At 40.3% G+C, this 23089-nt stretch overlaps 1 pseudogene; it reads left to right on the forward strand.

Annotated features, from left to right (window-relative positions):
• The first annotated feature begins 1335 nt into the window (after positions 1-1335).
• LOC146693125 (polypeptide N-acetylgalactosaminyltransferase 17-like) lies at positions 1336-19314 on the forward strand (annotated as a pseudogene).
• Positions 19315-23089: the final 3775 nt, after the last annotated feature.

A 23089-nucleotide genomic window follows, 5' to 3' on the forward strand; every position in this document is an offset into this window, starting at 1 on the left:
AGTATCGAGTATTGAGGTCTATTGCACTGTTGACTATTTACAAAAGTATTGCACAAAAGGTATTGCACAGTGAGGTGAAGAGGCACTACAGCTTAGTTGTTCCCCCCTCCTTTGTCCTCCTGTTTCCCCTCCCTCTCCCCTCCAGAGAGGAGTTAAACAGTCTGATGGCGTGTGGGACAAAGGAGTTTTTAAGTCTGTTAGTTCTTGTCTTGGGGAGAAGCAACCTGTCACTGAACAGACTCTTCTGGTTGTTAATGGCCGTGTGCAGAGGATGCCTGGCATTGTCCATAATGTCCATCAGTTTCTTTAGTGTCCTTTTCTCTGCCACTGTCACCAGGGTGTCCAGCTTCATGCCGACCACAGAGCTAGCCTTCCTGATCAGTTTTTCCAGCCTGGATGAGTCCTTCTTTGCTGTGCTGCTCCCCCAGCACACCACAGCATAGCACTTTAAGAATCTAAAAGATAACAAAATCTGATAGGTAAAAATAACATTTTGAACCAACTAGGTGGTTCCCAAAAATCTGGCGTGCTGTGAGTCCTTAAAAAAATTGAGGAAACCGGAAAAGTAGCAGGACTAAATAACTCTGTACAGCAGATGAACTGTATCTGGAAATCATGTCCTTAAGATGTAGAAAAATATAAAGAAAAGCAAAGACTTGAAGTACCTGAGAGATGCACTGGCCCTTTAATGGATCCATCTGCTGTTTGCTGAAGCCTCATCAGAAACGGTCTCAGTGGAAGGCTGTCAGGAAGCCATTTTTAGTGAAGAGAAACAGGGAGAAAAGGCTGAGGTATGGTAAATTACACGAGAACTGGACTATATCAGTGGCAACAGGTCTTACAGCATTATGAATTCATATTTGACATTTTTGGTTCAAATAATTGTTGATATGACTCCAACAGAGGGTGTTTACATCCATCTGTAAAACACGATGAAGGCTCTGCCAGTGGTGTTGGGAATCTTGAGAAAGCTGATGGAAATATGAACCAGATATTAAGATTTTCATTAATCATGCAGTCCCAGCTGAAAAGCATCTAGTTGGAAAAGGCATATTTTTATTCATTACGACAATGATCCCAAACACACGGTGAATGCAGTAAACGTATACCTAGATCAGTCATGGATTGGCCTCCCCAGAGCCCAGACCTCAACATTTATTAAAGCAGTGTGTTCCGGAAAGAGAGAGTCCAGGCTATGTTCGATAGTAAAGGTGGCCATACCAAATATTGACTTTCAAGTACATTTTTGCCTTATGTACTGTATTTCCATTTATGTTTGCACGTTTCAGTGAATTGCTCTGCCTATTTCCCATTTTCCCAGCAGAATATAACGAAATGAGGATGCCTCAAGACTTTTGCAATATTGTATCAGAAGGAGAAAAAAGGTGACAAATGTCCCAGTTCTTCGTGGTTAATCTTGTTAATGTTGCCTTCTGTTTTCTAATGGTTTCCTGCCAAAAACCCTAAAAAAGTGTTCTCCAACCTCGTGAATTGAAAACACTGGATTTGTTATAGAATAACTTCTAATTAGCTATTATTTCACAGAGGAAATAAGATAATCGATAAAAGAAAAAAAGACGTGAAAAGGAGACAATAAAAGAAGCCCCTTCCTTTCCCACATGTGCTAAACTTAGAGCCAAAGCCTCACCCTGCCGCTTTCCGCTTCATTAGAGCTGTTTAAACAAAACAAGTTTAAAATAGGGTTTCTATCTGAAACAGCACATGCAGTTAAAAGGCCAATGTGGAAAATAAATCCTTGTGATTATAGTTGAACAGGAAGCAGCACTTGCTCTGCCTTTCAGCCCCATTGAACAAGACGTCAGCAGCTCTATGGAGGTAGTTTAGTCTTTTTTACAAATTCAAAATTAAATATGCGAGCACTCAAAAATTAAGGTTCACTGAGAAATGTCCTCATTTTTTAAAAAGAAAGGCATATTCCTTGTTATTTAATACAACATTCAATTGATCAGAAATGTTAGAAATCATGGTAAATGGGCTCATCAATACAAAATCATGATTGTCTTTTTAATTGTATAACTTTGTAGACTACTTTTCCCAAACCATCACTCTAGTGCTCCACTGGCACCTCGTATTACTTAATGCAAGTAGTTTACAGGTGTTGTGTCGTGTCTTTCTACAGATGTAGAAAGGTCAGCTACTCAAGAGACCTTCCCCAAATCTCCCTCATCTTCATCTTCGTCAACGAGGCTCTGTCGGTGATCCTGCGCTCAGTCCACTCAGCTGTCAATCACACACTTGCTCAAGGAGGTCATCCTGGTGGACGACAACAGCGATGACGGTCAGTATAGATTAAATATTTTCTTCAGCTAATACCAAATAAGAAGAGTGGCTTTTTCGCCCTCTGATTAGAAGATGGTTTATAGTGAGTGAAACACAGAATTTCCATCTAAAATCCACTGAGTCATCAGCAGGATTTCTACTGAAAGCAACAAAATACACATCAAATTGTCATTCAGCATCCCAGAAATAATTATCTTATACAATAAGTGTCATGTAACCTGAATATAATTATATAATTAAGTTTTATATTATTATAAAACTGAAACTAGTGAATAACCTTTGCACTGTCCTCTTCCTGCTGTGACAAAACAAATTTCCCACGTGTGGGACTAATAAAGGTTATCTTATCTTATCTTATCTTATCTTATCTTATCTTATCTTATCTTATCTTATCTTATCTTATCTTAAAAAGGTGGCGCGGTCGTTGATGCTCAGGAAGCAGTAGACCCCCGTTGGTGTTGTTTAGAGTGAGTTGGAGCTTAAAACAGCACCGCAGGGAGCTGAGTGAGAACTTTTATGTCATCTCTCTATTTGCATGTGTGCTTCTGTATTTCTTTATTTATCAACTGTGTTGTTGTGGTGATGAATTTGTATGTTTTTTATGTTTGTTTTCAGCTTTTGATAGTGTAGCAGTGACAATAGTTGGCATACATTAGTGGTTATTTAGGATAGGATGAGCTAATAAGCCATCATGTCTTTGTATTTTGCTAGGAAAATGGGAAATAGATGCAGCAGTTTACTGAAACTTGCAAACATAAGATGCCAGATGCATCGCTCAGGTTGTGTGTCAGTTTTGTGTTATTTCTTAAGGACACAACTTTCAAATTCTGTTCGTCTGCTGTAGATGTTTTTATTTAAGCTGCCAGTTCTTTTGTCCTCTACTTGTTTAGTTTCTTGACATATGTCAAGTTTTTGGCTAATAGCTCTTTGGTAATCACCTTGCTGGTGTGTTATCGTTGTCATTTTTTGTGCAGGAAACAAATTGTGTATTTGTGACAAGCTGCTGGTAATGTGCCAGTAACGAATTTGTCCCTTGAGTTAGGTGCCTTTATTATGTGTGAATGATTCATAGGAACAAACAAATAAAGGACTGCACTGAAAATTATAATAAAATGATGTCCAAAGAAAAATTTGAAGGACCTTCAGAAAGCCTGAAGAACGTGAAATAAATTACAGAATTAAAAGACAGTTCGGTTCCTTGGAAGCAAAATGTAAAGACAAAATGTTCACACATGGCTCTATGCAACTAAATAAGAGCTTTAGGATTGTCTGAAAGTATTTGTTTGGGTTTTTGCTCGTAATTATCTGCTCCACTCTATGTTCACCTGTTCCTTATTACCCGGCTGCTCTAAAGTGATTTCTGCCAATCTTTGTCAGCTCATCTGTGAGCTTGTTTCACTCATGCGCTCTGCAACAGTCCCTCATGTTATTCTCTGCTTCACAGGTTTTTTACTCATTTTCCACCCCTTGGGCTTTGTTCTCCCAATATCAGCTTTATTTAAATAAGCTTTCTTTATGGTGGTTTTGCTGATTTTCTGTATTCATTTGGAAAAGCTTACAAACCTAACACAAATAATTGGGGTATAACCCTCAATCTCATTGGGCCTGTTTGAGTGCACATATGTCAATGAACTTAAAAAGGGCTAGTATGTGCACTTTGCTAAAGAAATGCTTTGATTATATATATATATACAGTGAGTATATTTTCATAGGTACAGTGGGGCAAAAAAGTATTTAGTCAACCACCGATTGTGCAAGTTCCTCCACCTAAAATGATGACAGAGGTCAGTAATTTGCACCAGAGGTACACTTCAACTGTGAGAGACAGAATGTGAAAAAAAAATCCATGAATTCACATGGTTGGATTTGTAAAGAATTTATTCGTAAATTAGGGTGGAAAATAAGTATTTGGTCACCTCAAACAAGGAAAATCTCTGGCTCTCACAGACCTGTAACGTCTTCTGTAAGAAGCTTTTCTGTCCCCCACTCGTTACCTGTATGAATGGCACCTGTTTGAACTCATCATCTGTATAAAAGACACCTGTCCACAGCCTCAAACAGTCAGACTCCAAACTCCGCCATGGCCAAGACCAAAGAGCTTTCGAAGGACACCAGGAAAAGTATTGTAGACCTGCGCCAGACTGGGAAGAGTGAATCTACAACAGGCAAGCAGCTTGGTGTGCAAAAATCAACTGTGGGAGCAATCATCAGAAAATGGAAGATATACAAGACCACTGATAATCTCCCTCGATCTGGGGCTCCACGCAAGATCTCATCCCGTGGGGTCAAAATGATCATGAGAACGGTGAGCAAAGATCCCAGAACCACACGGGGGGACCTGGTGAATGACCTGCAGAGAGCTGGGACCACAGTAACAAAGGTCACCATCAGTAACACACTACAACGGCAGGGAATCAAATCCCGCAGTGCCAGACGTGTTCCGCTGCTGAAGCCAGTGCATGTCCAGGCCCGTCTGAAGTTTGCCAGAGAGCACATGGATGATACAGCAGAGGATTGGGAGAATGTCATGTGGTCAGATGAAACCAAAGTAGAACTTTTTGGTATAAACTCAACTCGTCGTGTTTGGAGGAAGAAGAATACTGAGTTGCATCCCAAGAACACCATACCTACTGTGAAGCATGGGGGTGGAAACATCATGCTATGGGGCTGTTTTTCTGCCAAGGGGACAGGACGACTGATCCGTGTTAAGGACAGAATGAATGGGGCCATGTATCGTGAGATTTTGAGCCAAAACCTCCTTCCATCAGTGAGAACTTTGAAGATGAAACGAGGCTGGGTCTTCCAACACGACAATGATCCAAAACACACCACCCGGGCAACAAAGGAGTGGCTCCGTAAGAAGCATTTGAAAGTCCTGGAGTGGCCTAGCCAGTCTCCAGACCTCAACCCCATAGAAAATCTGTGGCGGGAGTTGAAAGTCCGTGTTGCTCGGCGACAGCCCCAAAACATCACTGCTCTCGAGAAGATCTGCATGGAGGAATGGGCCAAAATACCAGCTACTGTGTGTGCAAACCTGGTAAAGACCTATAGTAAACGTTTGACCTCTGTTATTGCCAACAAAGGTTATGTTACAAAGTATTGAGTTGTATTTTTGTTATTGACCAAATACTTATTTTCCACCCTGATTTACGAATAAATTCTTTACAAATCCTACCATGTGGATTCATGGATTTTTTTTTCACATTCTGTCTCTCACAGTTGAAGTGTACCTCTGGTGCAAATTACTGACCTCTGTCATCATTTTAGGTGGGGGAACTTGCACAATCAGTGGCTGACTAAATACTTTTTTGCCCCACTGTATATTAAATATTTTTTAGTTCTTTGTCTCTGGACAGCCTAAAATAAAAATCAAAAACACTGCTTAGTGGGGTGGCTGTAGCTTAGGTGGCAGAGCAGGTCAGCCACTAATCAGAAGGTCGGTGGTTCGATCCCAGGCTGCCTCCTGGCTGCATGCCAAATATCCTTGGGCAAGATACTAACCCCGTGTTTGCCTACTGGTGGTGGTCAGAGGGCCCGGTGGCGCCAGTGTCCGGCAGCCTCGCCTCTGTCAGTGCGCCCCAGGGCAGCTGTGGCTACAATGTAGCTTGCAGCTGCCCTGGGGCATTCACACACACATTCACAGTGTGTGAATGTGTGTGTGAATGGGTGAATGACTGAATGTAGTGTGAAGCGCTTTGGGGTCCTTAGGGACTAGAAAAGCGCTATACAAATGCAGGCCATTTACCATTTAGTGCTTAGTGGGTTGCCCTTTGTGTTCTTATCATGTTGTTTCACACAACCAATACTAAGGCTTGATGTGCGGTTTATAAAGGAGTGCAGGCTGCCAGTGAGAGAAGTGAGACAAAAGAGTTGTCATACTGGGAATGGTTGCTTAAGCTCACTCTGCTGTCCTTTCATATTTATCGACATGAATTCCAATTATTGTGATTGCATGAAAATAATTATGCAAGCTAGGCATAATGTGTCAGGCTTTGATTGTTGCTGCCAGAGGGGACTCTGGAACAGCATTTTTCTTTTTTTCCTCCTTTCTTCAGTAAAGAGGGCTGCAATGGATCTGATGTTAGAGAAGCTAAGAAAAAAATACAAGCACTTTCTTTAGCATGTAGGGATTCTTCTTAAACTCGCCAACTTAGCTGCAATGGTGATATATTCTTTTCAGGCTTTATTAGTCCTGACATCAGATCAAATACTGGAAAACTCCAGCTGGCAGACTGTTCAAGGATAGATGTGCAGATTATAAGCTAAACGGCAGATTCAAAGATCAACTAAAGATCAGTCTTTATAAGCATTTCTGACTTGTTTTGTTTGATGTGTTATCTTCATTTTCTGAACTGTAGAGCAACTGAAAGGTCCACTGGAGGAGTATGTGAACAAACGCTATCCCGGCCTGGTGAAGATTGTAAGGAACCAAAAGAGAGAGGGATTGATCAGGGCCAGGATCGAGGGTTGGAAGGTAGCCACTGCTGAGGTGACAGGATTTTTTGATGCCCATGTGGAGTTCACCCCATCATGGTGAGTGGGTCCTATCATCTAGCGGGAAGCACGGTGTTATTAACAGTCAGGAGTGAATTTTTGGTATTTGGAAAAAGGCTTATTTTAGTGTAAATTAAAGTGAAACACAGCATTCAAAAACAAAAATGACATGTACTCAAAATTAAATCTGGAAAAAAACATATCTTTGCCAAATGTATGAACATTGGAATAACTTATTCATGATAACAACAATGACAATAATAGAGCTTTGGGTATCAGTGTTAAAAGAGTGCTACAAAGTGCAAAGAAACCATGGAAAGAGAAGACAAAGGATAGCTGAAGCTGCATAAAAGGAAGAGCCAAGCTATTTCACGCCTGAGAAGTTTTAAAATGAGACACTTGAGGCTGTGGGATCAGGTTGAACGGATTTTATTTAAAAAAAAACATCACAAGCACACATAAAACACACACCAAAACAGGACCCCTCTTGGAGAACTTGTCGTAAAAGTAAATTTTTAGTAACCATAAAAAATGAAGGTTTTGTACTAATTCAAAAAAGCTGAGCGCTTGGTGGTGAACTGAATCAAAGGCTAAATACTGTCAAGAAATTAGCATGCAATGAGGGACCTTATTAACCCCGCTAAGACAACTGCCACATCCTGTTGATGTCTTTTTGTGGATCTCATTTTCGAGCTCAGTGCATAACTTAAGGTATACCGTGCAGTTCTCTCACTGCCCCCTGCAGAGCTCAACTCGGCTGAATCAAACAGAATTAGTGATAAAACTGGGACGACACAAGGAACTTTCTATTTGACTGAAGTGGATGAAAAAAGTGGTGCTCTTAAAAGATGTTATAAACTTTGTTTCTGCACAAAGTAAAGTCAACTAAATGTGTGAGTGTGTGTGTGTTTGCACTTTTTTCAGGTCAGAACCAGTTCTAGCTAGAATAAAAGAAAACCACAAGAGGATTATCTTGCCGTCAATCGACAACATCAAGCACGATACCTTTGAGGTGGAGCGCTATGAGAACTCTGGCCATGGCTACAACTGGGAACTGTGGTGCATGTACATTAATCCACCCAAAGAGTGGTGGGAGGAGGGAGACATGTCTGCACCAATAAGGTATGCCAGCTTCTCCCATTTAAACGTGAACACAGATCTCACACTTCTGAGATGTATTTTTTTCCACTTCTTTAAGATTTTCAATAAAACTGCCACCAAGTTCTTTTTTTAGTTTTGGGGAAGATTAGGGGAAAACAAGAAAAAAAGCTCCTGATGGGAAACCAGACTTCATTAAAGCAATAAAAAAATTACAGCCTAAATTAGAGAGTGGTGAAAATAGGATTTTAATTATCTGATTATCACCCATATATTTGTGTTAAATTGGATTTCCTTCCATTCTTTAATTAAAAATAAGAATAAATTGCATGAGTATGCACAAAAATGTTTAGATTTACCCTCCACATAATAGGCTGAAATATAAAGTGTGAAACTTTGCATAGTGGAGATTTGGGTTGTAGAAAAGTACTCCAAAATAAACATCAGATAAAGCCACAAAAAAACACATTCTGGTGTTTGCAAACGCTCAGTGTCACATGATAGTGTGTTTTCCTGGCTGCAGGACGCCTGCCATGATTGGATGCTCCTTTGTGGCCAATCGGGACTACTTTGGAGAACTCGGTCTACTCGACTCAGGCATGGACGTCTACGGAGGGGAGAACATCGAACTAGGCATCAGGGTTTGTGTGTCACCCAGTTTCCTCTTGTTCCTGCTCCCTCTTTACCCCTGTAGGTTTTAAGTGGAGCAGTGGCCACCGTAGCGTGGCACCACTGATGAGGCCCCATTAAGAGTCCTGGAGGACCAGTCCTGTGTGAGCAGCTCACAGCAGGGCAATGGAGATAAATAGGTCACGTAGAGCAGAGCAGGAAGGTTGGAGTTTGTTTCTGTACATTTTGAGAGATTGGAGAGTCTTTTGTTTTTCTGCAAGGTTATTAGATTTTTCCTGAAAAAATAACGTCAAACATTTTCACAACCCGAGTGTGTTGGCTTTTATCCAGCAAGCTAAACAATCAAATATTTTTAGAAAGACAAAAACGGTTGCCTTGTCTTTGAGTTGACTTGGTCATAACTTGAATCTGAAATGGAAAGTTCTTATATCTTGTCATCAAAAATATCAAGATTCCCCCCAAAATTAAGTCTAGATAAGTAAACGTGTACAGATGCAATAAAACAGCTAAAATTCAGCTTCAACGCACCTATAAATATATTACAACTGCTGGAGATGAAGTATTAGCAAAGACATGAATCTAGCCCACAATGTCACATCTCAAGAACCACATTTCTTTCTGTTCCTCTTTTACTACAAAGCAGTGGGACACATATCCAGAGTTGCCCTGCGACAACAACATTTCTACATTTCACTACAACCCTTACAAGAGGATTGTTTGGATGTGTCCAGGGAGAAGGCCCTCATTCAGAGAAACTCTTTCATAACAAGCACTTGAATCAATGACTGTTTGGGTTTTAACAGGATTCTTGGGATAATGAATGTTAAGCGGTAGATATCAGCACCTCTATGGGGCAATTTTGCATGGTTGTTGTCCAACATCTTTTACATGAAATCATAGTACTGCTTATTTATCTTAGAGTGTGGCAGAGAGCAGTAAAATGTTTTTTTTTGGCATACCCTCTGTTGGTTAGCACCCGTGTCCTTGGGTAACAGAAACACATAGGTTATCTTTAAAACCTATGTGCCCATTTTCTGTTTGTAGTGCTCCTTATCTGTGGATGGAACATGTTTCATATTGTTCCCAGTGTGAAGAAAGACTGACGGACCTACTTTTTATCCAGTAGGAATGTTTGTCAGGAGTGAAATAGGTTGCATCTGTGCAATTGTTTGGCGACCTGTCAGTTTGAAGTTTCTGTTACGCTCACATCACTTTGACGTGGGTTCAGATAGCTTGGATATCCATGTCTTCATTATGTTCACAGCAGAAGGCTCGTGGGTTGGACACACTCAGCAGATACTTTATTAGATACACCTTGTCAGTATTAGGTTGGACACTCTTTTGCCTTCAGAGCTGTTTTAATTCTTCATGGCATAGATTCAACAAAGTACTGGAAACATTCCTCAAAGATTGATCGTGGCATGATGGCCTCATGCAGTTGATGCAGATTTGTCAGCTGTGCATTCACGATGGGAATCTCCCATTGCGTCATATACCAAAGGTGATCTATCTGATTGAGATCCCCTGACTGTGGAGACTTTCCTGTTAGCTCACAAGAGTAGCACCTGATATGGTCCTCTGCTGCTCTAGCCCAAATTCTTCAAGGTTCACGGTTCAAAGTAATGCAAAAGTGGTTTTTAAGAAGAAGTTATCTGTTTTACTGTTGCCTTCTTGTCAGCTCAAAGCAGTCTCTGGTCGGGTCTGGTATCAACAAGATATTTTCACCCAGAGAACTGTCTCTCATTGGATATTTCCTCTTTTTTGGACCATCCCTTGGGATAACCCTAGAGATGGTAATACAGAAATATCCTAGTAGATCAGGAGTTTCCAAAATACTCAGACCAGTCCTTCTGTCAACAACAACCATGCCTAACGTGTCTTAAATCTTCTTTCTTTTCCATTTTGATGCTCAGTTCTTCTGTGAGTACCCTGCCGAGATCCACTTTCTGGGTAAATTATTCATTATGAGAGCAGTTAATCTCCTTTTGAAGCTTGTGGATGTGCACAACAATTCTACCTAACAGTGAGAGGTCAATTCAGGGTCCAGTGGTTTGATCTCACTCACAGTCCTGCATGAATGAATTCACAGCACCATGTCCTGTTCTCATCTGTTCTTCAAGGGGTTTTCCTCTGAAGCCTCTGTGTTTGTTTAAGGGCTGTGTTTTTCTGTGGCTGGGATAGTTCCTAATTGGTCAGTTGCTGGCTTTGCACATTTGTTCTCCAAACCTGCAGAGGATACCTCAGTCTTGACCTGCTGATTTTGATGGCTATCATTGTGAATGAAGTAAGGATTACAGCTAGGTCATTGGATTCCACCACTGATCAACTTAGAGATTGTAGCTACATGATGCCCTTATTTGGGCATGTCCATTTTTCCTGAGGTTGTGTAGAAGCTTTTGGAAAAAGGGATGAGTACCACTGGCTGTTTCCAGAGAGGATCCTGGGAGGAAGTTATCTTGTTCAGCTTCCTATTTCTTCAATAGCAAGTCTGCTAGGTCAAAAAGCTCTTTTTTAAAGTTTTGCATTAAGAGCTGTTTCAGTAGCTCTAGATGCACCATAACATTGTTCTAGCCATTCTGATATCATTTTCAGCTCAGCTGCTGGGTGGTTTGTATGAGGAGATAATTGATTCAACCTTCATGCTCTGAGGTTTCTTTTCTAAACCACTTCACAAGCAGGTGAAGCTCTTCTGCTGCAGTTAATTCTTAAACCTTTAGCACCAAAAATGAATGATGTCCAGTAGTTCTCCACTTTATCATTATACTTTCTTTGACCTCTGTTAATGAGAAGCAACAAAAGGAACGAATCTTGGTCAGGAAGAAGAAATACTCTTGTACACATTTAAGGCTATTCATCATCTCTCTCCTCCATATCTCTCTGATCTGGTTCAGATCACTGCCCCATCTCGATGTCTTAGATCTTCTTCTTCCCTTTCTCTCTCCGTCCCTTCCCCCCGTCTTGCCACCATGGGGAGCAGGGCTTTCAGCTGCTCTGCTCCACGACTCTGGAATTCCCTACCTCCTGATTTAAGAAATATCTCTTCCATCTCTCTCTTTAAGTCCCAACTCAAAACTCACTTGTTGTCTTATGCTTTTATGATTGTGTAAACTGCTTGCTTTTATGCTTCTTTTTTTATTCTGTTGTTGTGTAGCTCTTGGGGCTATGCTAGCATTCATGTCTTATTGTTCTGGCCCGCTGTCCTACATCAAAGCTGGGAAATAGCATGGTGAACTGTAGAAGATGTTTTGGCCACATCTTCAAGCATGACTTGTGCTTCTGACCGTCTCTTCTTGTTGATCTTTAATGACATGCCTGGAATCATCATGGTGTATTCGCTGACTGGGAGAGTGCTCTGGATGATACGTTGTCACAGCAAACAATATAAGTAAAAAAACATGCATTTATGTATGTATACTCACAGTTGGAGCTTAAAAGTTAACCCAGTGCTGAAGTGCCGAAAACCTCAGCTCCTCTTGATGCCCCTTAAGGTTGGCTAGAAAAAAATGAATAAAAGCAACAATTAGATATTTTTTATATAACAGAAAACAAGAAGAAAAACCGAGAAGGACTTCTAAATGTACAGATTTAGCTTTCATTAGTTCCAGCACAAAGAAAACACGTCCTTCCAGGTGCTCTATGCTCCAGCTGTTAGCTGTAATTGACTTTATAAATCAGGACATCGCGGCGACTGTGCATCTGCCTATTTATATTTCCTGCTGCCCAGCAGCCAGCAGTATATTATTGTGAGCTTTAATTCATACTCCTACTACCCACAGGTGTGGCTGTGTGGAGGCAGTATGGAGGTGCTGCCTTGCTCCAGAGTGGCTCATATTGCACGAATGAAGAAACCTTACCACAGTAACATAGCTTTCCACACACGCCTTAATGCCCTGCGTGTGGCAGAGGTCTGGATGGATGAGTACAAGTCCAATGTCTACCTGGCCTGGAACATCCCCATGGAGGTGAGAACGGCATTTTTCTGCACCAAGACCTCTCTTAGAGAGGATGCTGTCAGTCATGCTTGTCTGTTTGTGACTATCAGATGTCCATGTTCAGAGCCAAACAGTTTTTCTTTTGGTTCCACAATTTATGTAGAGACTTTAGGCATAATAACTTCCTTTGCTCTTGCAGAACCACGGTATTGATTACGGAGACATATCACAGAGGGTTGCACTGAGGAAGAGTCTGCAATGTAAGAGCTTTCACTGGTACCTAGACAACGTTTACCCAGAGATGAGGAGGTACAACGATACGCTGTTCTACGGTGAGGTGAGCCATGAAGGACAAAGACACAGGAAAAAGTAAGTTTGTAGATGTAAGATCTGATGTACAAATTAAACCACTGAAATTAAATAAATGATACTTACACAAAGTCCTAAGAAACTTGTATCTCCTCCACAGACCAAAATATAACAAGAAAGCAGGGACTCAGACAGCATGTACATCCACATCTTCTCAGCTGTTAATAGAAAATAAATGAGATTTAGAACTTTGTCTGATCCACACTGACACATCCTTGTTTTTAGCCTTTATACATTTTTAATCGGTAATTATTTTGGGGAATATTCATATTTTATGAATTAAGTCTGACTCTTTTTTTTTGTGTATTTAAGGTCCGCAATTCTAAAGCAAGCCACCTGTGTATGGATCAGGGTGTGAAGGAGAACCACACAGCCACCCTGCACCCATGCCATGGGTGGGGTCCTCAGGTACAACACTCTTCCTCACCACCATACTAAAGAGTATACTCCATCTTTTTCCAGTTGCTTTGCTTTCTCATGAAAACATACAGTGAGCTTCTCCGGTGATGTGATTTGCAGCTGTGTCTCAATCACAGGCTCAGCTGAAATCCTCCAAGGAGCGAGTTCTGCTGTCAGAATAAAATTGTGTCTTGCACTTTTTGTGTTGAAGCCCTGAGTCAGCCAGTGTCAGCTCTTCATCCCTTCAGCCCTAAGGGCCTCTCTTTTTAGCTCACAGTGGTAAACAGGTGCTTTAGGCAGAAAGTCAAGGCTTCAGTGGTAAAATGCTAAAGGAGCTAAAATTTCAATTCAATTCTGGAAAAATGAGTGCCGCTGATAGGTTTGTAGCTTGAACCCATCCGCTGGAACGTTAAAGGCAATATAATTACACTGCAAAGCAAGACACGAAGTAGGCAAGCTTCATGTTACTCGTGCACGGGAGAGAACCGGACAATCGCCGTTCCTTCGCTTGGCCCCAGTTGCTCTCGTCCGTCCTCCCGTACCACTGTCCTTTTATTGAGGTTACATGAATATGCATAAGTTCGTTAACATATGACGTCTACATACACACAAAGAGTAATAAATTCAAATTCAAATTTTATTTGTCACATACACAGTCATACACAGTACGATATGTAGTGAAATGCTTGGACAACTGCTCGTGACCTAAAGAAAACAAAAAAGGAAAGGCTATGAATAAGGTAGGAAATAAATATGAAAAATTAAAAAGGGGTAAATTTAACTAGGAAGGAATAAAATATAAATTAAGGTTAAAAATGAAATAACTGTACAACACAAATTAGAATGAAGGGTAAATTTAACTGGGAAGAATAAGATAAAATATATAAATTAAAGTTGAAAATAAAATAACTGTACAACAAAATACACCAATACACAGTATAGAACTATATAAGAATGTATGAAGAAATCTAAATATAAATAAATATATACACAATAACAGCAGCTGTACAAGTATTAACCGGAAATGAAGAATATAGTGACCAGTGTTGTGCAAAAACAAAGTCCAGAAAGTCCAGTGTGTGTGTAAGAACTGTATGTGTGGGTCAGTACTGTGTGGTGGTGTGATTGAGAGACCGTATCGCCTGCGGGAAGAAGCTCCTCCTCAGTCTCTCTGTGTTGGTCTTCAGGGAGCGGAATCGCTTTCCTGACCTCAACAGAGAGAACAGTCTGTTGTTGGGATGGCTGAGGTCCTTCACGATCTTCCTGGCCTTGGTCCAGCACCGCCTGCTGTAGATTGAGTGCAGGTCAGGGAGCTCGGAGCGGATGGTGCGCTCAGCTGACCGCACAACCCTCTGTAGAGCTCGTCTGTCCTGCATGGTGCTGTTCCCGAACCAGGTTAAGATGTTTCCCGCCAGGATGCTCTCTATGGTGCACGAGTAAAAGTTCCTGAGCACTTTGGAGGGCAGTTGGAAGTCTCTCAAGCGTCTGAGGTGGTAGAGACGCTGACGGGCCTTTTTCACCACGGTGTTGATGTGACAGGACCATGACAGGTCCTGCGTGATGTGAACTCCGAGGTATTTGAAGCTGTCCACTCTCTCCACTGGGCACTCGTTGATGACGGGGGTCTGGTAGTTCCTCTCCTGCTTAGTGCTGAAGTCCACTATCAGCTCCTTTGTCTTACTGACGTTTAGAAGGAGGTTGTTCCTCTGGCACCAGTTCTCCAGATTCCTAATCTCCTTCAGGTAGGCCGTCTCGTTGTTATCAGAGATCAGGCCCACCACGACGGTGTCGTCAGCAAACTTGATGATGGTGGTGGAGCTGGTAGTGGCCACACAGTCATATGTGTACAAAGAGTACAGCAGGGGGCTCAGAACACACCCCTGGGGGGCTCCAGTGCTGAGAGTGGTGGAGGCTGAGACATGTCCGCCCATCCTTACTGCGTGCGTGTGTGTGTGTGTGTGTGTGTGTGTGTGTGTGTGTGTGTGTGTGTGTGTGTGTGTGTGTGTGTCTGTGTGTGTGTGTGTGTGTGTGTGGACTGCTGATCAAAGGGTCAAACATCCTTGGTCAGGAAGAGGGTAGCCTCCCCCTCACCCTAGATGGTTCATCCTAGATAACACGGTGAGGAAGTCCTGCAGTTCATCTAAACAAAGACTAGACTAGAACAGACGCAACTACGTTAATCCTACCATAAAACAATAAAACACGGTATGACCTCTCATGCTCCCAAAGTGCTGTCTAATACACACACAGTTTGCAGACTATCAAGGATCAAAACCTCTACCAATCTACAATTAATTACAAAACTCTAAGCATATATAAGTAAATATTTCTAAGCATAAATGACAATCAACAATACAAATCGAACAGCCGCATCACACTTTCTTCACAAGACATGCTTCAGTTGCATTTTTTAAAGTTATCCTTTTGATGGAACAAAAAGTCTTCAGTTTTTATTAGACCACCAGTTTTTCACACTTGCACTTCCACGGAGATAAAAGCGACCCCATGGTGTCTTAGCGTGGGTTCTCTCCAGGTAGTCCGGCTTCCTCCCACAGTCCGATGACATGCACGTTAGGTTAAATGGTGACTGGCTGTAGGTGTGTATGCAAAACAGATAAAGCACATAAGTGCATAAAATAAAGTGCGATATGAATATCTGTGAAAAGATGAATGTAACTTGTAGTGGTCAAAGATACTAGAAAAACATTTTAATAAATACTCTGTTCTTAAGAAGAAGCAGTGACATCTAGGGACCACAAGTGGGATTTTTTAAGATTTTGAGTCCAAACGCTGTTAAATCACCTAACTTTTGTATGATGTACTGCAAACAGGATGCAGTTACTCTGCAAAAAGACCCAAACTGGGCTGACTGGGTGGTTGATGGAAAGCTTTATCTTTATATCTTTTGCAAGGCATTGCAACCACTATTCATGCTTTGTTAGGAACAGAATGCGATATAAACAATTTCCCAATCAGTCTTTATCGTCAGCACACTCAAAGCCTCAGAGCTAGATGCAACCAAAGGAACTGTTTTATCTGCACTGCTAAAGTGGAAATTACTATTAATCTGAACGAAAAAGCTGAAGTGAAAGACACAAAGGTTAGAAAACAGAGCGGGAAGAATCTGACTCACTTCTGCTTTTTCTTTCTGTCAAGTTGAGAAAACTGCAGAATTTGGTGTATATAAAATGTTAGGGCTATATGTGGGTTAGAACTCTGCTGAAACAACACTGTGATTAGCAGTGATGTACAGGAAAATCTTTGTGTTTAGCACTCAGTGAAGAACAAAGACATGTTTTGCCTCTCAGCAGTATTGGGAACAACACCATCCTCTTGTTCAAAGCAGCAAAAAAAAAAACCCAACAGCTTGCATAATCAAGGAAAATTCCTGCCAGGTTACCTTCAACTTGTACATCATCACATACTTATTTCATCGTTAGCTAATAAAGAGAAGAGTATTCACTCAGCCAGTTCAGTAACTTTCCGTTTACTGTATGTGTGACGTATCTGTTTTCCTCTTAGTTAGGACGCTACACTAAAGAAGGTCAGCTGTTTCTGGGACCCCTAGGCAGCACTGGTGAGGACACTCGTTGTGTGGTGTACGATCAGATGAGCAACTTTCCTCAGCTCCTCAATTGTGAAAAGGTGACCAACGTGAAACAGAAGACATGGCATTTCTCTCAGGTCAGAAGTGTAAAGAAATCTCTTTTTCAATGATATAACTGAGTGTTTATAAGAGAAACTAAAATTTACTGGCATAGAGTTGAGAGGAAAAGTATCTATATGTCAGATTTTAAAAGGGACCTATTGAGCTCATGTCTGGGTCCATTCTTTTTTCTCTTGGACTCTAATATGAGAGTAGCTTTGCATGAATCTTCATTTCTCTCATACTCAGCATTGCTGCAGCCCCGTAGTTCATGCTTTATCTGACAGAACCGCCTTTATATTCCGAATACCTCCGTTGAAGCCACCTTTCTTTGTGTTAAAACCCTCACAAACAGAAGGTTTTAACACCGGGGCCAGTAGGACTTCACAGATAGATCTGTCTGTTTGTGATGACTATATTAGGATATCATCTCTGCTATTACTGAAATCAAAGCAGTCTGGTTAACGGGGATTATTTGCACATAAATTGAGACTTTGGCTATGATTAATATGAACAATAACTGTTGTAAAATTATATTTATGCTAGAAAATAAGGGGTCCTCTTAAGACAACTAAACCCAGACTGCTTAAAGGGTAACAAGCGACTCAATATACCTTTTACTTTGGCATTGATTCTCTTTTTCTTTTAATGTGAAAAACCTTTTGTAAGTCAATTTTCTGTTGGTCTTTTAGTTCTGTTTGGGTAACCTTTAAAAACTAAAGAGTTACAGCCTGTAGCACGGGAAGAGGAGAGCTTGAACAGTGATGCTGCAGACCTTCTGCCACATCGATTCTTTGTCACACAGCAGGACAAGCAGTGAAGAGTCCTGCAGACGTAGAAGTCTTAGGGAAATAGGGAGACCTTACTTATTTTATATAGATGTAAGGTAAAAAGTTAGTGCCATTTGTTTAAGAAAGAGGTTGCAACAGTTCACATAAGGCCCGGTCTGGTTACATACTGTTCTGTCACCATCACGCATTGTTCACAGACCATCTGTGAAATCTGTTAAAACCAAAGTATTGTATCTCCTTCTGCCTTGCAGAACGAATCGATCATAAATCGGGCTACTGGACGCTGTCTGGAGGTGGTGCCGGCTAATGTTTACTCCGGCCACCTGCTGGTCCTGCAGCCCTGCTCGGGGCAGAGGTGGACCATCAAGAACACTATGAAGCAGTGATCGCCTGGCCAGTTTCATTGGGACCAATTACAAAGGCTATTTCCAAGAGCTGTCACCTGACGTTACCTTGGCCAGTGGACAATCAATGATGCGGGGGCTCCTTAGCTTTTGAAATAAGACTCAAAAATAGATGGCTTTAAGGAGACGAGTGATGAGGTGGTTTGGAAACAATTGATGTTTTTTTGTTTTTGTTAGTTTTTTTTTAAAAACATGGACATTCAACGTGGTGAAAGTTTAGCATGAGGACCATTTCTCTATATGAATTTTACAAACTTTCAATGTGATGTTGCCATAATTCCTGTGTGCCACTTCTTTACAGTGTTTAAGTTTTAGTAGACATTTAATCGACCAAAAGCGTGTTCTTTCTTATGTGAAGGGGAAAAAAAGTTTCCATCTTCCATCAGTCTTTCTGCAATATTTCATTCATTTTGTGCCACGGACCGGCCCTAAATAACTAAAATGTGTTCATAACACACGGGAAAAGACACAGGGGAACTGAGGTAACGATAAAAACAATAAATATGAACGATAAAACGAAGAAAAAAACCCCCGGTAAACCATAAATTGCACACCTGAACCTCAACACTCGCGGCCCGGTACCAAACGACTCACGGACCGGTACCAGTGCATGGCTCGGGGGTTGGGGACCGCTGGTCTATGGTACTTAGAAATTAAGGAATGGCTACTCGTGACAGGAGAAAATTTTACACAGTTTAGCAAAAATGCCTGAAAAGTGATTCTTATGTTTTTCAGAAAATTCAAATCCTTGTAAATATTTATAATTTGAAGAAAAATATGCTAAAAATATTACTTGGTGTACTTTTTTTTTCAAATCACCCCAACAAGGACTCTGGGCTAAATCTCACTTCTATGTTTTATGGATTCTGACTTTTATTGCTATTTTTCCACCAAGCATTCTGTAGCATCAGATGCAATATATCTCGTAGCATGAAGTACTGTAAGCAGTTGGGTACAAAGTTTCTTTGCGCTAAGTTAATTTATTTGGTTAACTGCTGTGTGCCATAACTACTGAAAACCTAGTCAAACATAGGAAGCACTTTTTTGGACAAAGGGTTGGAACATGAACGAGAGAGGAGGATTGAATCAGGAATGCACAAAAGTACCAATAGTGGAAATGCAGGAGGCCTTAAAGGCTGAAATTATTAACGTACTGAGATGTATATGATGTCATATATTAAATTGCATAAGTGTGATCAGCTGGATTTTTGCTCCCAAGATTGTCTTCCAATAAACAACTGGTTTCCTGGGTTGTGCTTTGTTACTGTGTTTTAGGATACATCTGCAGTCTTTAAATTTGTCATACTTTAATTAGTATGCTTATTTTTTTCAGTTTAATTTTATTTTCAAGCTTGTTTGTAATTTTTTGCTGCTAAACTCATGCTTTATTTTGCTTTTCTGGACTATAAATAAGGTAGAGACAGCAAAGATGAGCTACCATGCTGGCCTGCTCTCCTTTTAACTGCTCCATCCATTTTCATGGTTGTGGTCAAAATATTTTCGGCATGCTGTGAGATTAGTCCTCAAAATCATCCCCCAAAATAGACTACTTCAAAAGAGATTTCACCCTCAGCTTCCAGCTGCATGGCATCTGCTGTAACTTACACCAACTCGACTTAAGAGTACTTTCATCACATTTTTTATAAAAGCGCTTCTACACAATATTACCCAGCCACAAATAAAGCAGCCAGGTGGCCGAACATTAAAGGGACTGTTCTATAAATGACAAGTTATGGGTTCAATCCTGAAGCAACCATATGTCCTGTAAATAGTGTCCTTGAATCAGACACTGACCTCCTACTGCTTACTCTCGCTAAACTGCTCTGGATGAAGCATCAGCTTAAATGCTTAAGATGTAAATAAAACAGGAGGAGACTGCTGGGAGCACAAGGGCCTGTTTCTAGCAGAGAGGGGGAGAGAGGAGTGAGGCGGCTCTGAGGGACAGAGCCTGCATGCTAACATAACACTGAATGCTGATCAGACTCTTAACGAAGAGACTGCTCATCGTTCTCTGGCGTGAAATAGGATTACCATATGTTGGTTAAAGTCCTGCTAAATGTAAGCCAGCAGTAAATGCTAACAAGGACAAACTGATCAAATAAACTCACTGCGTTACTTAGATAAGGTTGTATTTATGGGGATGGAAATTTGTATAATTTGTAGATTTTAGCATGTAAAAAAATGGAGCTATTTTTAAAGGATGACAAAAAATCTAGAAAATGAATGTAATTCATTGACATTATTGTATCATAGTTTGCATTGTTCTGACCAGCAGTGTCCTGCAGCTCCCTGTGAGCACTTAATGAAAGAGGTTATGGTTTAATGTCAGAGCAGAGAACTCACAGTTGTCAAATATGATTTTGCTCTAATATGCACCATGTGGCGCTGTATGTTTTCTGTGATTGGAGGGTAGTGTCACTGCAGCTGTCACCCCAGCCTGCTCTCTGCTCTGCCTCGGGAAAAAAGCAGCAGAGATACAGATGTAATTACTTGACAGAACAGCAACACTGTATGAAAATGTGACAATTTCATAAAACCCACTGCAGCAAGGGTAACAGATGATACAACACACAATACTGTGCACAACTCTTTAGGCACAGATGTTGGCAGCGAAGCATGGTGAAGCATCCCGCTGTTTTAGTTTTTGTTGTTTTGGGGGTTTTTTTGCAGAGAGCATGTCAAAACTAGAGACTAGAACTACAATTAGATCTTTTATCATGCAAAATAATCAGATCGCTTAAGTTCATTCTGTAGCGTGACAATGACCCCAAACAGAGCCAGAGTAATAGCTTCAGAACATGTACTGAATGTGCTTTATTAAAGGGTTTTTATCAGACTGTGATTTACGTTTACTTCACCTTATGTGTTCATTGTTGAGTAAAAGCTATTGATACCAATTATTTTTATACTATATCCTCACTTCACAGTGAGAATCAAAATCTGTTTCTTCTTTCTTTTGTACTAAACATGTTCTCACACTCTGGAGCCATTTTGGTAACATCTCCAGGCACTTATTTGTCCAATTATTTTTAAGCTATATCTATATTAACTTTAATTTCAGTGATCATAAAAGTTATATACTAGAATAAAAACAGTTTTAAAGTTTTAGAATAGAATAGGATAAACCTTTAATACTGCACAGATGAGAAATTTGGGTGTTACCCAGCTCTTATGGCAAGGGGAATATAAAATATAAAATTGAAAAATTTATAAATTATAAAATTTGCTGACTTTGCACCAAAATGGCTCCAGAGTGTGAGAACATGTTTAGTACAAAAGAAAGAAGAAACAGATTTTGGTTCTCACTGTGAAGTGAGGATATAGTATAAAAATAATTGGTATCAATAGCTTTTACTTTTACTTTTACTGTTAGCGCCGGTGTCCTTCTATTATAGTGATACTAAACAAGGCAGGAAATTATATTTTTATTCTACAAAATGAAATGAATGTATCTACTCTGCAGAAGTGTTTGTGAATTTCAACAGATCGATTAGCTTGCTGCATTATATGTATGAACTGCATTTTTATCAGTTGCAGTTTCACCATCTCAGTGCCTAATGCTTCCCTCTTGTGGTGTCATGGTGGTTAGAAATAAATATGATATGTTATATGAAGTATATAATAAAAGCAAAGGCTTCACGTAAAGAGGGATTGGGACAGCTTTTAAGCAGGGTGACCTGCAGTATCCCACTGATTAACAGCCTCAACTGACACGTTCATGATGACTTTTGCTTTGTTCCCATTCCTCAGATCGATTTTCCCTTTATAAGGTTTGCTAAACCAGATGCTATATTTATGCTAAAAGTGGCCATAAAGAGTAAGGTCAGAAGGAGGAAAGGTAATACAGCAATGAAGAATAAAGGCAAAGTCAAAGACCGATTCCAGCTTTAAAAGCTATCTATGTATTTTTTTGTACATAGATTTATATGAAAAAGATGATCTGATTTCTAGCAGCAAAGGGCACATGCAAAAAAGCATTGGCAGGATAAATTCAGTTAAAGCAGTTAAATCAGTGCAAAGGTACAGAAAAATACTTATATTAGTTTGGAAATCAACAAGCAAAGAAATCCAGATAGATGTGATTTTTCCCATTCAATAGTACTTTTAATGTTCATAATTAAAAATGCTTTTGATTAATTTTGTCAGTAGGAGTAAAAGTTTGATGATTTTTTTCTCAGTTTTACTGCTCCATTAATAATAAGTGTTTAATAATTAATAATAAGTGAATCCAAGTTTTACCCCAATGTTTCCACCATTCCTCTCACCTAACCCTCATTTCCTCTTCAGGCCTTGCCTTTCAACCACACACACCCTCTACAGCAAATTAACAATATCTGAAAGTCATGTCCTTAAGAAATAAGAGGGGAAAATCGAGTTAAGACCCAACACAGGACCTGAAAGGTGCATCTAGCCCTTCAGCTGATTCATCTACCGTTTGCTGAACCCTTGTCAGAAATTGTTAGAAGAAGAAGAAGCTATTCTTAAGGATGGGAAACTCTTGATTGATGGAATCTTGAATATAGAAAAGTAACAATGGATTTTAATCCACAATGTAATGCCATTGGGAAAGCATGTGATTGGCAAATGCATCATTTTTCAGGATAGCAATGATCCCCAAAATACTGTCAGTACAGTAAAAGCATACCTGGATAGAAAAACATACAATAGAACAGCATCAGTCATGGCTTGGCCTCCCCAGAGCCCAGACCTCAATATTACTGAAGCAGTGTGGGATCATTGTGACACGAGAACGGAACAAAAGGCGGACAACACCCAAAGACGTGCTCTGAATATCCTTCAAGAAGCCTGGAAAACTGTTCCTGTGGAAATGACAAGAAAACTAGAACTGAAGAATAACAGTTACAATGCCAAATATTGACTTTCAAGCTTGTTATATTGTTATAAACTCTATTTTACGTATATTTCCATTTATGTTTGCACATGTTCAATAAAATCATTGCTCCTGAGGCAACGAGGAATGGCTAAAGATTTCTGCCACTACTCCATAACAAACATCAACTAAAA

The sequence above is a fragment of the Copadichromis virginalis genome, linkage group LG14, assembly GCF_057382275.1.
Source record: "Copadichromis virginalis isolate Kocher_CV1m ecotype Utaka linkage group LG14, C_Virginalis_male_GT1.1, whole genome shotgun sequence".
NCBI classification, from domain to species: Eukaryota; Metazoa; Chordata; class Actinopteri; order Cichliformes; family Cichlidae; genus Copadichromis; species Copadichromis virginalis.